Source organism: Nicotiana attenuata, unplaced genomic scaffold (genome assembly GCF_001879085.1).
Source record: "Nicotiana attenuata strain UT unplaced genomic scaffold, NIATTr2, whole genome shotgun sequence".
Classification (NCBI taxonomy): Eukaryota; Viridiplantae; Streptophyta; class Magnoliopsida; order Solanales; family Solanaceae; genus Nicotiana; species Nicotiana attenuata.
The window spans coordinates 204,945-219,963 of record NW_017670797.1 but is presented as its reverse complement, the minus strand read 5'-3'; positions in this window follow the sequence as shown (position 1 = coordinate 219,963).

The window sequence follows — 15,019 nt, the reverse complement described above, 5'->3', positions numbered from 1 at the left end:
GCCGGGATCTCCGTTATTGTTTATTTATTCCCTTGCTCTTGTTTGTCATTGTTGATTGGGTGAGGAAGAGTGGTAAAGCACGAAGGGTGATGCCGTGCACTGTTTGTTTATGGTAAGGAAAGAGTGTAAAGCAAGAAGGGTGATGCCGTGCATTGTTGCTTATTATGAGAAATAGTGTTAAAGCACGAAGGGTGATGCGTGCTGCACGATGTACCATTCCGTGCCGATTCTATTGATATATGTGAGGAATGAGAGTAAAATCACGAAGGGTGATGCCGTGCACATGTTATCGCTTGGAGAGGACAAGAGTAAAAGCACGAAGGGTGATGCCGTGCACTGGTTGAATTCTGTTTCATTACCTATTATTGAGTTGTGATGTATTCCTTATTACAGGATGACTCATATGGAGATTGTTATACTCCCCACAACATGCTTCCCCTCCCATATTGTTATCTGTTTTGTATTTCGATTCCGCTGTATATATATATATATATATATATATATATATATATATATATATATATATATATATATATATATATATATATGAAATTGCACAGGTTTATGTGGTAGTCTGGTCTAGCCTCGTCACTACTTCGCCGGGGTTAGGCTAGACACTTACCAGCACATGGGGTCGGTTGTGGTGATGCTACACTCTGTGCATTTTTTTGCACAGGTCCAGGTTTCGAGCAGCAACATCAGCATTAGCACGGGAGTAGGCTTTCAACATCGTGAGACCCGAGGTAGCCGTGCAGGCGTCCGCAGGCCCGACGTCTCTCTCTTATTCTCTCTTTTAGACTGTTGCCTCTTTGTATTCGAGACAAACAGCTGATGTGTTCTTTCAGACCCTTGTATTTAGAAATTCTTAGCAGCTCGTGAGTCTTGTGACACCAGTCTTGGGTAGAGGCTTATATTGACTACTCCGTGTTTTATTCAGTTACTATAATTAAGACATTCACTATTATTTAATCCCGTTGTTTTATATTGTTGCCATAAATTTTTAAAAAGATTGTTTATTAATGGAAAAGTAATTAATTTGGCTTGCCTAGCTACTACGAGTAGGTGCCATCACGACTCCCGAGGGTGGAAAATCCGGGTCGTGACATGAGGTGTGTTGGGGAGGTTTCTTACGAGCTTTCCTTACCTCCCAGCTTGGCAGGAGTTCATCCGGTATTTCATGTTTCGATTCTCCTGAGGTATCACGGTGATCCGTCACACGTGTTAGATTTCAGCTCAGTCTAGTTGGAAAAGGATCTATCTTATGTTGAGGAGCCAGTGGCAATATTGGACAGGCAGGTTAGGAAGCTGAGGTCAAAGAACATTGCATCAGTGAAGGTTCAGTAACGGGGTCAGCCGGTCGAGGAGGCGACCTGGGAGACCGAGCAGGATATGCGCAGCCGGTACCCTCATCTCTTCACTACTTCAGGTATGTCTCTATGCTCGTTCGAGGATGAATGAATGTTTAAGTGTGGGAGGATGTAACGATCCGACCGGTCATTTTTAGAATTTACGCCCCGATCCCCTATTAACTGCTTTCCCCAAGTTTATTTCTGCTATTTTGAATTGCCGGGATGGTCGGTTTTGAATTTCGGAGAGTTTTGGGACACTTAGTCCCTAAATGTGAGCTTAAACGTTGTAAAGTTGACCGTAGGCCGAACAGTGTGAAGACAGCCTCGGAATGAAAATCCAATGGTTCCGTTAGCTCCATTGGGTGATTTTGGGTTTATGGGCGTGGTCAGATTGTGTTTTGAAGGTCCGTAGCTAATTTAGGCTTGAAATGCCAAAAGGTCGAATTTTGAAGTTTCCGGTTCGATAGTGAGATTTTGATCCGAGGGTCGGAGTGGAATTTCGGAAGATGGAGTAGCTCCGTAGTGTTGAATGTGACGTGTGTGCAAACTTTCAGGTCGTCCGTACGAGGTTTGATAGACTTTTTGATCGAAAGCATATTTTTGAGGATTTTGGAGTTCTTAGGCTTAAATCCATGGTTAATTCGAGGTTTCGATGTTGTTTTAGGTGTTTTAATGATTTGTACAAGTTTGGGTAGTTGTTTGTGACTTGTTGGTGCCTTTAGTTGAGGTCCCGGGGGCCTCGGGGTGAATTCGGATGGTTGACGGAGGAAATTTTGGAGTTTACATTGCAGCTTCAGCTGCTGGTGCTGTCATAACGGCACCTGTGGTTTGGGTTCCGCAGGTGCGGCGCCGCAGAAACGAAATTTTGGCCATCTCTTTAGGAACCGCAGATGCGGTATATTTTTCGCAGAAGCGGTACCGCACCTGCGGGTAAAGGGCCACAGATGCAGATTTTGGCCTTCAAGTGGGAAATCGCAGATGCGACATTTGTTTCGCAGAAGCGGGACCGCAGATGCGAAAACTGCTGGGCATTATTTTTTAAAAGGGGTTCCGCGACTTTGAAGTTTATTTTCACCATTTTAATCGTTTTTGGAGCTCTTTGGAGGGGATTGAAGAGGGATTCGAAGGGAATCACTTGGAGGTAAGATTCTTGGTATTAAAACTCGTTTCTAATGTGCAATCTACCTAGTAAATCATGGATGCTAGGCCTAAAATGGAAGAATTAGGGCTTGGGAATTAAGAGACTTGAAATAAGAATTTGAGGGGCCATTTGGGCTCCGATTTCAGTATTCTTGGTATATATGAAATCGTGAGAGTGTAAGGATTCCGGAAATATAAATTTCACTCGATTCCGAGACGTGGGCCCGAGGGGTATTTTGGTCATTTTACCTAATTTCGTGTATTTGCTTAGAATTTAATTGTAGAATCAGTTACTTGAAGTGTTATTTATATTATGAAATTTAATTGAATAGATTTGGGCCATTTGGAGTCGGATACTCGTGGCAAGAACGTGGTTTCGGGTTGACATTCGAGCCGGTTCGAGGTAAGTGGCTTGTCTAACCTTGTGTGGGGGACCTTTCCCCTTAGGACTATTATTGTGATAATTGAAATGCCTTGTACGTGAGGTGACGAGCGCGTACTTGTGCTAATTGTTGGAAATCCGGTTTTTCATTAAAAATAGCTTTGAATTATGTTCTTCCTTTTTCTTGCTTACACTACTTGGAAATTTAGCCTGCTGTTAGTTTAGAGAAGCATGTCTAATTGACTAAATTGCTCTACTTGCCTTAAATGCCTTATTTGTATTACGTGAAGCATGCTAGGTTAGAATTATCTATTTTGTCTTGGTACGAAGTTGAGCTTAATTGAGTATTTCTTTTTGCTATTGTTGTGCGTTTTATTTTGGGGCTACGGGAAGGCATCCTGGGAGACCCCCTGTACTTATTTATGATCGAGCTGAGGTGCGGGATACCGAGAGATCCCTGGCACATACCTATTGAGGATACTAAGAGATCCTCGGGATACCAAGAGATCCCTGGCATATATTGAGGATACTAAGGGATCCTCGGGATACCAACAGATCCCTGCATATATTAAAGATACCCAAGAGATCCTCGGGATACCCAGAGATCCCCGGTTATCATCCTTGTGATTGTTTATTTTGCCTCTGTATTAGTCATAGTTACCTTTATATCCTGTGATACTTTCACTGCTGCACTTAATTATACTGTTCTTATCTACACTGTTGAATTTTTATATTCTATTTAATCTCAGTAGGGCCCTGACCTTCCTCGTCCCTACCCAACCGAGGTTAGGCTTGGCACTCACTGAGTACCGCTGTGGTGTACTCATGCCCTTCCTGCTCATGTTTTTCATGTGCAAATCTAGGTACTTCGACTTAGTCCTACCACCCCTGAGGCGAGACGACTGTTGTAGCGACTTTGAGGTATATCCGCCGCGTCTGCAGACCGAGGAGTCTCTTTCTATTCTTGCTGTTTAGTACTAGCCTTCTGTATTTCAGTTCTTGTTAGACATTCTGGAGTTAGAGCTATGTAGTACTTCATAGCTTGTGATTCATGGGTTTTCGGGTCTTGGATTTATATGTTGGTTTTGAGAATTAAATATGGTGTATGCCGAGCTGCACATTTAAACGCTGGTTATTCCTTTATTTCTGTTTTAAATTGTTTTACTTCCGCAAATTTTGGTTTTCTTCCGCAATTTAGGTTTACCTAGTCGTAGAGACTAGGTGCCGTCACGATGGTTCACGGAGGGCGAACCGGGGTCGTGACACTATGTTTTACCATTGTATATATGTGTATATCCATGTATCACCTCTGAATTTTGACTCTAGACTTGCTCAAATCGCCGATAGCTCTACAGGGATTCACTAAAGAATTCGAGGATCGAGCAATTGATTCAGGAGTTTAGCGGAGAAACTAGAGAAGCTCAGCAATGGCGATGAAGAAGAAAATGGAATTGAGAAAAATTAAGAGAAGAGAGTTTAGGAAAATTGTAATAACTTTCTTATTGATATCCTCTGTATGATAGATTACTTTTTATATGAATGAATGCAAACAATTTATTTAACAGAGTTGATTTTTTCCTTATAACTACTTAACTAACTTTAGCTAACTTCACCTGATGTGGCACTCTAACTAACTAACTGATTGACATTAGGTGTGTAACTTGCATTTGTAACTTGATGTGCTCAAGCTGTATTTTATGTATCAATACTCCCTCCCGCATAAGATCCTTGACCATAAGGATCAAATTGAGGAAATCTAATCGGCAATGCTTTAAGGAATTCTCAAGTGACACAATCAGCTGGCAATCTCTCCCATTTTATCAGATCCCGAGCTATAAACTTATATCATTTTTTCACCGTTCTCCTTTACAAGATAGACTTTGGATTTTGATGGTGTTGACTGGAAATATTAGTGCTAGGTGGGTAGGTAATATAGGCAGGCAACTGATAGCATTTCTTCAGTAATGAAACATGGACTATAAGATGTACTTTAATTGATGGTGAAAATAAGAGTGTGTAAGCAACTTCCTATCCTCTTGGTAATATGGAAAGGACCATAATGCTTGGGCAGTCAACTTATGAAGTGGTTGTGCTGCCAGTAGACTGTTTGTAAGTAGGGAAGATATAGAGGAGGAGATATTCTATATAGAACCTCATAAGAAGTAGCTTTGATAGCACAATGGTAAGATGTATTATCAAGACCTCAGTTTGTCCATCAGATTGAGGATGATAAGCTGAAAAGGTATTCAGTTGCACTCCTTGTATGGAGAATAGCTCATGCCAGAAAGCACTCAAAAAAACTGCATCTCTATCACTGACAATTGAGTCTGGGAGTCCATGTACTCCGAATATAATGTCCATGAACGCCTTGGCTACATATTGAGCAGTGTAAGAATGTTTTAAGAGAGTAAAATCGCCGTATTTTCTCAACATGTCCACCACCATTAATATAACTTTATAACATTGGGACTTAGGTAAAACATCAATAAAATTCATATTGATTTGTGACCACGCCACCTTTGGAATATGGAGTGGCTGTAATAGGCCAGGATAAGCTGCTAAGTCAAACTTACTCATTTGGCATGTGTCACATCCTTGCATAAAGAGTTTCACATCATTGCTAATCCCTTTCTAATAGAACCAAGGTCATGATTTTCTTTAGTGCTGCTTTGATACCAGAGGGGTCGCCTTGAGGTGTAAAATGCCGTAGGCCAATAATGTGTTTCCTTAGGTGTTGAACCTTGCCCACTACCAACTTCATTTTACTCCTCAATTGATTGTGATGCTATGAGAATTGGGAATGAGTTGAAGGATTGGATTTTAGCTGATCAATTAGTGCTTTAACACAAGATCTGCCTCCCAGTATCTATTATATCCTGCATTAAGCTAGAACTTGTAGTAAAATTACCGGAGAGAACTGTTCAGCACCAGGTACTCTAGACAGTACATCTGCCACCTTGTTTATAACATGGATTTTGTACTCAATGACATAGTCAAAAGACATTAATTTGGTCAGTCAAATTAGTTGAGAGTTGGTGTACAACTTTTATTCCATTAAGAACTTCAAAACTCTCTTATTTGTGCCGATGATGAAGTTTTGACCAAGTTAGTACTATGACCATTTAGTCACTGCATGTACTATGGCCAACAATTCCCTGTCATACACTGAAGGTGCCATATGTCTAGAAGATAGTGCTTTACTGGTGAAAGCTATGGAATGTCCTTGTTGCATGAGGATATTGCTTATCATATCCACGTGCATCAGTCTCAAAAACAAAGAGTTTGTCGATATTAGGTAGTGCTAGAACAGGAGCCTTGGTCAGAGACTCCTTCAATTCCTCAAAAGAAACAGTAGTTGCAGGTGACCATTTGAAAATGTCCTTCTTCAGGAGATCTGCCAATAATTTACAGATGATTCCAAATCCCAATATGAATCTCCTATAATAACCAGTTAGGCCAAAAGCAGCTGCTTAATAGTAGTTAGTGTAGGTCATTTTTTAAATAATTCTATTTTTCGAGGTCAGTTGATACTCCTCCTTGGTGATGAAATAGCCTAAGCGTTAAATTTTATGAACTCCAGAGAAATACTTACTTTCATTTGCAAAGAGATGATACTTCTCCATTTTCAGAAACACAAACCTGAGATATTTTAAACGGTCCTCCATATTTTTGCTGTAGTTAGGATATTATCAAAGAAAACTAGTACATACTTTCTAAGAAAATCATGCAAAACAAAATTCATCAAGCCTAAAAGGTTGCAGGGAAATGTACAGGCCAAAGGGCATCCTTAAGTATTCGTAAGGCCTTAATGAGTCCTAAATACAGTTTTTGGAACATCTTCTGCTGCCGTTATTAGCTGGTGATATCCAGATTTGAGATTAATTTTTGAAAAAATATCAGATCCTCCCAGCTCATCCAGTAAATCCACCACCACTGGTATAGGGAACCAATTTTTTGCTGAAAATGGACCTCCATATTTTTGTTTTAGTTAGGATATTATCAAAGAAAACCAGTACATACTTTCTAAGAAAATCATAAAAAAACAAAATTCATCAAGCCTGAAAGGTAGCAGAGAATTGTAGAGGCCAAAGGGCATTTCTAAGTATTCATAATGGCCCGAATGAGTCATGAATACAATTTTTGGAACTTTTTCTGCTGCCATTATTAGTTGGTGATATTTAGATTTGAGATCAATTTTTGAAACATTCTCAAATCCTCCCAACCCATCCAGTAAATCCTCCTCCACCAGTGGTATAGGGAACTTGGTTTTTTCAGTATGCTTGTTTAGGTCTTTATTGTAACACCCCGTAAATTTGGCTTAGGTGTGAATGTGGTAAATGAGTGGTAAGGTTATATTTTGAACATGTGAAGTCCCAGCGGGATGATTGTGGGTAAAATAGTTGTTTCAAAAATCAAAATTGAAAGAGAGGTGCATAAGATATGACAAAAATCGATTAAGTTGCAGAAGGTCTATCTTCCATCAAGTTTTAGCGAATCTTTGTAAGGAATTGGGGATAACGCAAAGCATGAATGTTGTAGGCTTTTGAAATAGCTTTCCAAAAATATATTATGGAGCCCGAACGGATCTCTGTGCAAAAAGTATGTGCGTTTTTTGGAACAGTACGCGTATGCGCGAACACTCGCGCGAACTAGCCTCCAGATGCGCGAACTCGCGCGTGGGAGGCAGTGTTACTGCCATTGAGCGCGAACTCTCGCGCGAACAAGCCTCCAGGTGCACGAACTCGCGCGTGGGGGGTCGTTTTAAAGCTATATTTCGTCCCCCAAAGCCCCAAAACATAAAAACTTGCTCTAGAAAGGGGAACTCTAAAAAACCTAACTCCTTAAGGGTCCTTCCACCACCCAAGGTAAGTTCTAATGGTGATTCTAGTTAATTTCACTTTTACAACATCTTATTAACATGGGTAAACCCTCCATATCATTAGATATTCGATTGGGACATCATTGTTGAGAGAAGGAAGCCTAGAACTCGAAAATCAAGGGCTTGAACTTCGAAAAGGTAATGTCTTCACCCTCTAATTGATTCTAGCATTGGTTTAATGATTATAAATCCTAGTTCATGAGACATGAGTTGTTGGGGTTGATAGAAAAGCATGAACGATTATAGGGTTGGGGTGTTGAGTGTTGATTGTTGGTTAAGAGTGTTGTTTTCCTTATGGGTGATGAAGAATAATGTTGGTGTAATCATTTGAGACCTTAGAATTTATCTAGGAACAAGAGAATGGGTTGTTGGGTGTAGAGACACCATTAATAAGGATTATGAAGCTTTATTTTTACCAAGTATTTGATAAAATGCTTAAGTGACCAAAACATGAGCATTATAGCTAATGTGGAATCTCTAGGACTTGTATTGCTATAGATTGAAGTTGAAAGGATTGACAAACGTTGTATTACGCTCAAGAGCAGGAAGTTAAGGTATGTAAGGCTAACTCTTTACGTTTGGGAATGTCTGTGATTCTCCCTACGTTCCATTCATTATGATCATTACCAGTCTCCTCAAAAAGGAACTATGCCTTATACTATGTGGGCTGGTCTTTTTTAATCCTAACCCTAAAAAACCAACGAGTCACACACTAAGCATAGCAATTATATCAAATGGTCAATCAAATTTTTATTCAACCTTATAGAATTAAGAATTATAAATGTTCCCCTTGATTGATTAGAAAAAGAATGAATTTTCCCTGATCGGTAGTAGGACTTCTATTCTCTAGATGGCATAGGCTCATAATCATTCGATATTCTATGAGTTTCAGTTATGACAAATCAACTTGTTATGAATACTCATCTCAGTCTAATCCTATTCACTATTCCAGTATCATGTAACCCAGTATGGCTCATTATTTCAGTATCGTGTATTGTAATATGATTCTCAGTTCCTGAATTTATATTCTTGAATGTTGAACACCTGTATTTGGGCCTGAGGCCGCAGTTTATACTTTATGCATCTTTGGGCCTGAGGCCGTAGTTATGTATACGTATACTTGGGCCCGAGATCGCAGTTGTGCACATATATATATATATATATATATATATATATATATAGGGCCTGAGGCCGCAGTTTAATATTCAGTTAAACAGGTTGTTCATCATTCAGAAGAGGGAGTATTCGCATCCTTACTTCCTTATTCAGTTATCAGTTTATCAGCTAGAAGTTCAGTTTCAGTTTCAGTATTTACAGTTCTTTTGTTCAGCTATTTTACATACCAGTACAATTCAAATGTACTGACGCCCCTTTTGCTCGGGGCCTGTATCTCGCGATGCAGGTAACGATTTACAGGTCGACGATTCAGCTTGCTAGGACATCTCGTATCAGCTATTGGTGAGCCTCATTCTTTCGGGGCCTTATCTCTCTTTTGTTTTAGTCATTATAGTATTTCAGTTAATAAGGTATATCGGGGACCTTGTCCCGGTAAACAGTTGGCGTTTTTAGTATTCTTTAGAGGCTTCGTAGACTATAACCCAGTCAGTCAGATATTAGCAGGCTTTCATGTGTTAGCCTTGTCGGCTACTTGTTTATACATGCAGACCTTTCAGTATTTTTCCGCATCTATGATATTTCAATAAGACTTTTTAGCAGACTATCATGATTTACATTTACCTCTAGCTCATAGTTATACCACATGTTGATCTAGCCATACAGTTGGTTCGCTCGGTCGCATGCAGTCAGGCACCGAGTGCCGTGTTACGCCTAGGCCATAGTTCGAGGCATGACATTTATAGTTAACGCATAACCTCCAAGTATCATCCTTGTTCCTAAGTATTACCATTGGTACATCAAAAGGGCTACTGTTTGGTTGAATTATTCCTTGATCTAGCATTTGTTTCACCAAAGATTCAATCACTTCCTTTTTAATTAATAGATATTTGTGAGGTCTCTTATTGATAGACTCATCCCCAATATATAACACAATCTTATGATCAAATACTCCTCTAGGTAAGGGTAATTATGTAGGTTCAATAAAATAGGCTCTTAAACACATTCAACAAGCTTAATAGCCTAAAATCATGATCAGACTGTCCTTTAGATTCCAATGAATACCAATGTAGTTCATTACACATGGTAGGTATTACTTGAATCATATAAAGTTTAAATTGGTTACTGAAACTCTGGTTAACTTCCCAGCTCCAGTAGTTATAATTTGTTTGCCTGCTCCTCTCAAAACATGTTTCCTCCCTTGATAGTAGAATTTCATAGTAAGTGTTCTAAAATTTATTTTGATGTCACCAATTATTAATAGCCATTGGACTCCTAACACTATAGCACACGACCTTAGTGGATATAATAAGAAGTTAGCAGGAAACTCAGGGCCATGCAATAACAAAAAATTTTGCACATCTTATTAACCTTTACAATATTTCCATTGGGTGCAACTATTAACTGAGGTGTGGTTGGCATGACAGGACATCCAAGTTTTGCCACTAATTCATGATCAATGAAGTTGTGGGAACTTCTTGTATGTCCACTAATATGTGTAGTATTTCGGGGAATGATATCTAGTCACCCTCAAAGTCATGAACCCCAATGATCTATTCGGAGCACAGATAAAGATCTCCAACTTCTCTAAGAGCTTAGCTAACACCAAGCCCTGTTCCTATATCTCTTCTTCTTCCACTTCACCTTGGAACTGGTCTTCTTCTTGTTCCTTTAACACCAAAAGATATATTTGCTTCAAATTCTTACACTTATGACCCTGCACATATTTTTTATTCTAGAAATAACATAAACCATTGGCCCTCTGTTTGTTCATCTCATCCACACTCAAAGTCCTCCTATTGTACCCCTTAGAAATTGCTGAATTACTAGAGTTAGAGGTTGGCAATAAAAGCTTGTTGTAAGTTCTTTGGTTCCCATAGCTTCTAGCAGGCAGATGTTGAACAATTGGCTTAGAGAAAGGATATCTAATAGCAGCAAGATAGGCTACTTGCATCTTAGCGGTTTTGAAAGCATGAGATAAGGTAGTTGGATTAGTTAACCTAACTGCTAAATTCAATTCATGTTTCATGCCACCAACAAAATAGCTAATTACATTTGCCTGTGACAGTTTCATCCTAGTTAAACCCTCTCAAAGATAGCTTGGTATTCCTTCACAGTCCTAGTATGTTTGATCTATTTAATCTTTTCCATCGGATCATCAAAATCAGTCTCAAACCTCTCCATCAATGCCATGACATATTCAATCCATATAGATGGTTGAAAGTACTATCTGTACCTTATGAATGATAAATCTCCCGCTAGTTGCATGGCTGTAACTTCTACTTTTTCTTCATCAGTCACTTTTTTCATAGAAAAACTGCTCGATCTTCAACAACGTGATCTCAGATTTTCCCCTTTGGACCTCAAGTATTCCATTCTTGACAATCGAGAAATGTTTGAATTATGATTATTGTGATTGACAACACCTCTTTCTCTATGTGGACTTTCGTCAAATGGTTCCCCTTCATGCTCTATGGAGCCTTGTTCCTTCTTTATTCAGTGTAGTTGTTAATTGCTCTTGTAACTTGTGTATAGTTTCATCCAGCCTCTCGAGATTTGAAACGTTGTAGGGAGAGTCCCAATCTATGAAATCACTTTTTGCATCAATTCTCTTATTTTCCTCTATTTCTATTGAAGAATTTTCAGTTGGTTTTGTTCCCTTCATCATTGTTACATAGGAAATGATCGACTTGACACCACTGATAGCTTGACTGTAGGAATTCACAATGGCATTTGAGGATCGAGCAACTGATTCAGGAGTTTAGCAGAGAAACTTGAGAAGCTCAGCAATGGCGATGAAGAAGAAAATGGAATTAGAGAAAATTATAATAGCTTTTCTTATTGATTTTCTCGATACGATACAATGCTTTTTATATGAATAAATGCATACAATTTTTTTTGACAAAATTGGCTCTTTCATTGTAAATATCTGTCACGACCCAAGTTCTCCCTCCATGAACCGTCGTGAAGGCACCTAGTCTATACGACTAGGTAAGCCTAACATTATGCAGAAAAGGAACAAAACATAAAAGCTATCAACAAACAGGTAAATTTAAACATGGAAATGCGATGACGCTCGGCCTAAACAATAATCACTTTCGAAAAATACATAAACTCTCCCAAAACCCAGAATTTCATAAGTCACAAACTAAAGAAAGAAACGTACGCCCATACTCCAGAGTCTAATAAAAGAAGAAAATACAAGAAGTGTTTTACATGGGGTGGAATAGATAGGTACTTCGAGATCTGCGGACGCAGCAGATATACCTTGAAGTCTTTACAGTTGGCTCGCCTCACTGGTAATGTGGGTGGTAAGCGGTACCTGGATTTGCAGACGAAAACATGTGCAGGAAAGGGTATGATTTCACCACAATGGTACATAATAAGTGTCAATGTAACGACCCAATCGGTCGTTTTGAGCATTTGCACTTCGCTCGCTAGTTCTTGGGCATGACTAGCTCCGTATGATGTATTATGACTTAAGTAAATCGTCGATTTTGGTTTTCAGGTTAATCGAAAAATATATGAAAGGATGATTCTCAGCTTCAAGCTTTAAATTTGAAAGGTTTGACCAAGTTTTGACTTTTTAGTATTCGTTCTCGGATTTGGATTTTGATGGTTTGGATAGCTTCGTTAGGTTATTTGGGACTTAGGAGTGGGTTCGGAATGTTATTCAGAGGTCCGTGGTAGAATTAGGCTTGAATTGGCAAAATTGGATATTTGGCGATATCCGATCCGCAGTGGAAAATTAGATATCGGGGTCGGAATGGAATTCCAGAAGTTGGAATAGGTTTGTAGTGTCGTTTGGGATTTGTGCAAAAAATTTCAGGTCATTCGGATGAGGTTTGGTATGTTTCGGCATTGCTAGCAGAATTTGGAAGCTTAGAAGTTCTTAGGCTTGAATCCGAGGGTAATTTGGTGCTTTGATGTTTTTATGAGTGTTCCGAAGGTTCGACTAAGTTCGTGTAATGATATGTGATGTATTGGTATATTTGGTTGAGGCCCCGAGGGGCTCGGGATGAAAGTTCGGGGCTTGGTAAAAATCATGACTGATCCGAAAGAATATCCTCAGTCATGATTTTTACCTGTTTATTTTTTGATTCAGTTTCATTACTCTATTTTTAAATATATGAAAGTTGATTAGGCTGAGTTCCTTGATTTTTCACTGAAATGCCTGAGTGGCTTGTGTGGTTGATGACTGAGAGAGGCCGAGGGCCTGATGGAGAGGATTATATAATTATGGATCGGGTTGCATGCCGCATATATATATATATATATATATATATATATATATATATGGATCGGACTGCACGCCACAACGATATATGGATCGGGTTGCACGCCGCAGCGATATAGCGCTTGGGCTGTAGGAGCCCCTCCGGAGTCTCACCCCCAGTGAGCACATTCAACTATATATTTATGGATCGGGCTGCACGCCGCAGCAGTTATTATACGGTACCAATTGAGCGTGAGTGCTGACTGGAAGTGCTGATTGATGAGTGTTGATCCACAAGTGACTGAGAGGCTTGCCCCGTGGGCTATATATGAGAGATACTTTGCCCGGGGGAGCTATATATGAGTGATACTTCGCCCGAGGGCTATATATGAGTGATACTTTGCCCGAGGGGTTTGTTTATGAAATTACTGTTTTCACTCCATTTTTTTGTATTGAGCCTCTATTGAAAACTGTTGAACAAAAATGTTTTTATATGATTTTCATTGAAACTGAAGTTTTACGAGATCTCTTGGCTGGGATACTATTTGGCCTTTGTTGTTTTTCACTGAGACTTTATATTGTGAACTTTATGTGATTATACTGCCTGTCACTGCACTCAGCCTTTAATTATGATTGTTACTTACTGAGTTGACGTACTCACATTACTCCCTGCACCTTGTGTGTAGATGCAGGTATTTTTGAGCCCGGTAGCGGGTGTTGATTACTCAGTGGCAGGTCCATCGGAGTTAGTAAGGTAGCTGTCTGGTGATCGCAGCCCTACTTTTCTCCCTCCTATCTTATAAATGTTCAGTTTATTTAGACTCCTTTTTCATTTTAGAGACTGTATTAGACTTGTACTCTAGATGCTCATGACTAGTGACTCCGAGATCGGGCAGTGTTTTAATGTTAAACATATTTCCGCTTGTTTTGAAATGTTTGAACGGAAGATTTATGATAATATCTTATTAGTAAATGAATTAATTAAAAAGGTCTGTTATGTTATAAATATCGAATTGGCTAGCCTAGTACTGTGATAGGCACCATCACGGCTGGGGTGGTTTGGGGTCGTGACAGCCAAGCCTAACCTCGGTCGAGTAGTGACGAGATCAGGTTAGGGCCCTACTGATATAAATATAATGAAATAAAACAGAAAGAATATTATAGTAAAATAAATACGGAAATCTAATAGGAATAGAACTCAATGGAAGCCAACAGCTTGGAACACAGTTATAGTAACAGGGGGATCTCCCGGGATACCGTCCCGTAGTCCTAAAGGTAAATGTGCAGGGGGATCTCCCGGAATACCATTCCGTAGTCCCAAAGTAAATATGCAGTGCTGGGGGATCTCCCAGAATACCGGTCCATAGTCCAAAAGTAAATATGCAGTACCGGGGGATCTCCCGGAATACTGTTCCATAGTCCCAAAGTAAATATGCAGCTCAACCAATATAAATGACAGTCATAGCAAGGAAATCTACAGTTTAGATTAAGTTCACATCAAAGAAAAATAGGGAATTCACTAAACATGATGCACAAAGTTCAAATAGATAGTTAAAACACGTAGGCATTCTTTTCGAATCTAAACAAGGTAATTACATATGCTAGTGTAGTTTCGACAAGGAAAAACAGGTTAAGACTTAGTGAAAAACAAAGTTTTACAACAAATAGCCCGTGTACATACTCGTCACCTCACGTACACGGCACTCATATATCAAACAGTACCAAAATCCTAAGGGGAGTTCCCCCACACAAGGTTAGGCAAGCCAATTACCTCGAACCAAGCTCAAATCAATCCGTAATAATGCTCTTTCCATGAATATTCGGCTCCGGTGGTTCAAATCTAGCCAAATCAATTACATAACATAAATATAGCTACAAGCAACAAATCTAGCTAATGAAATCACAGCTAAGGCAAGAAAATAGAAAAACGCCCAAAAAGC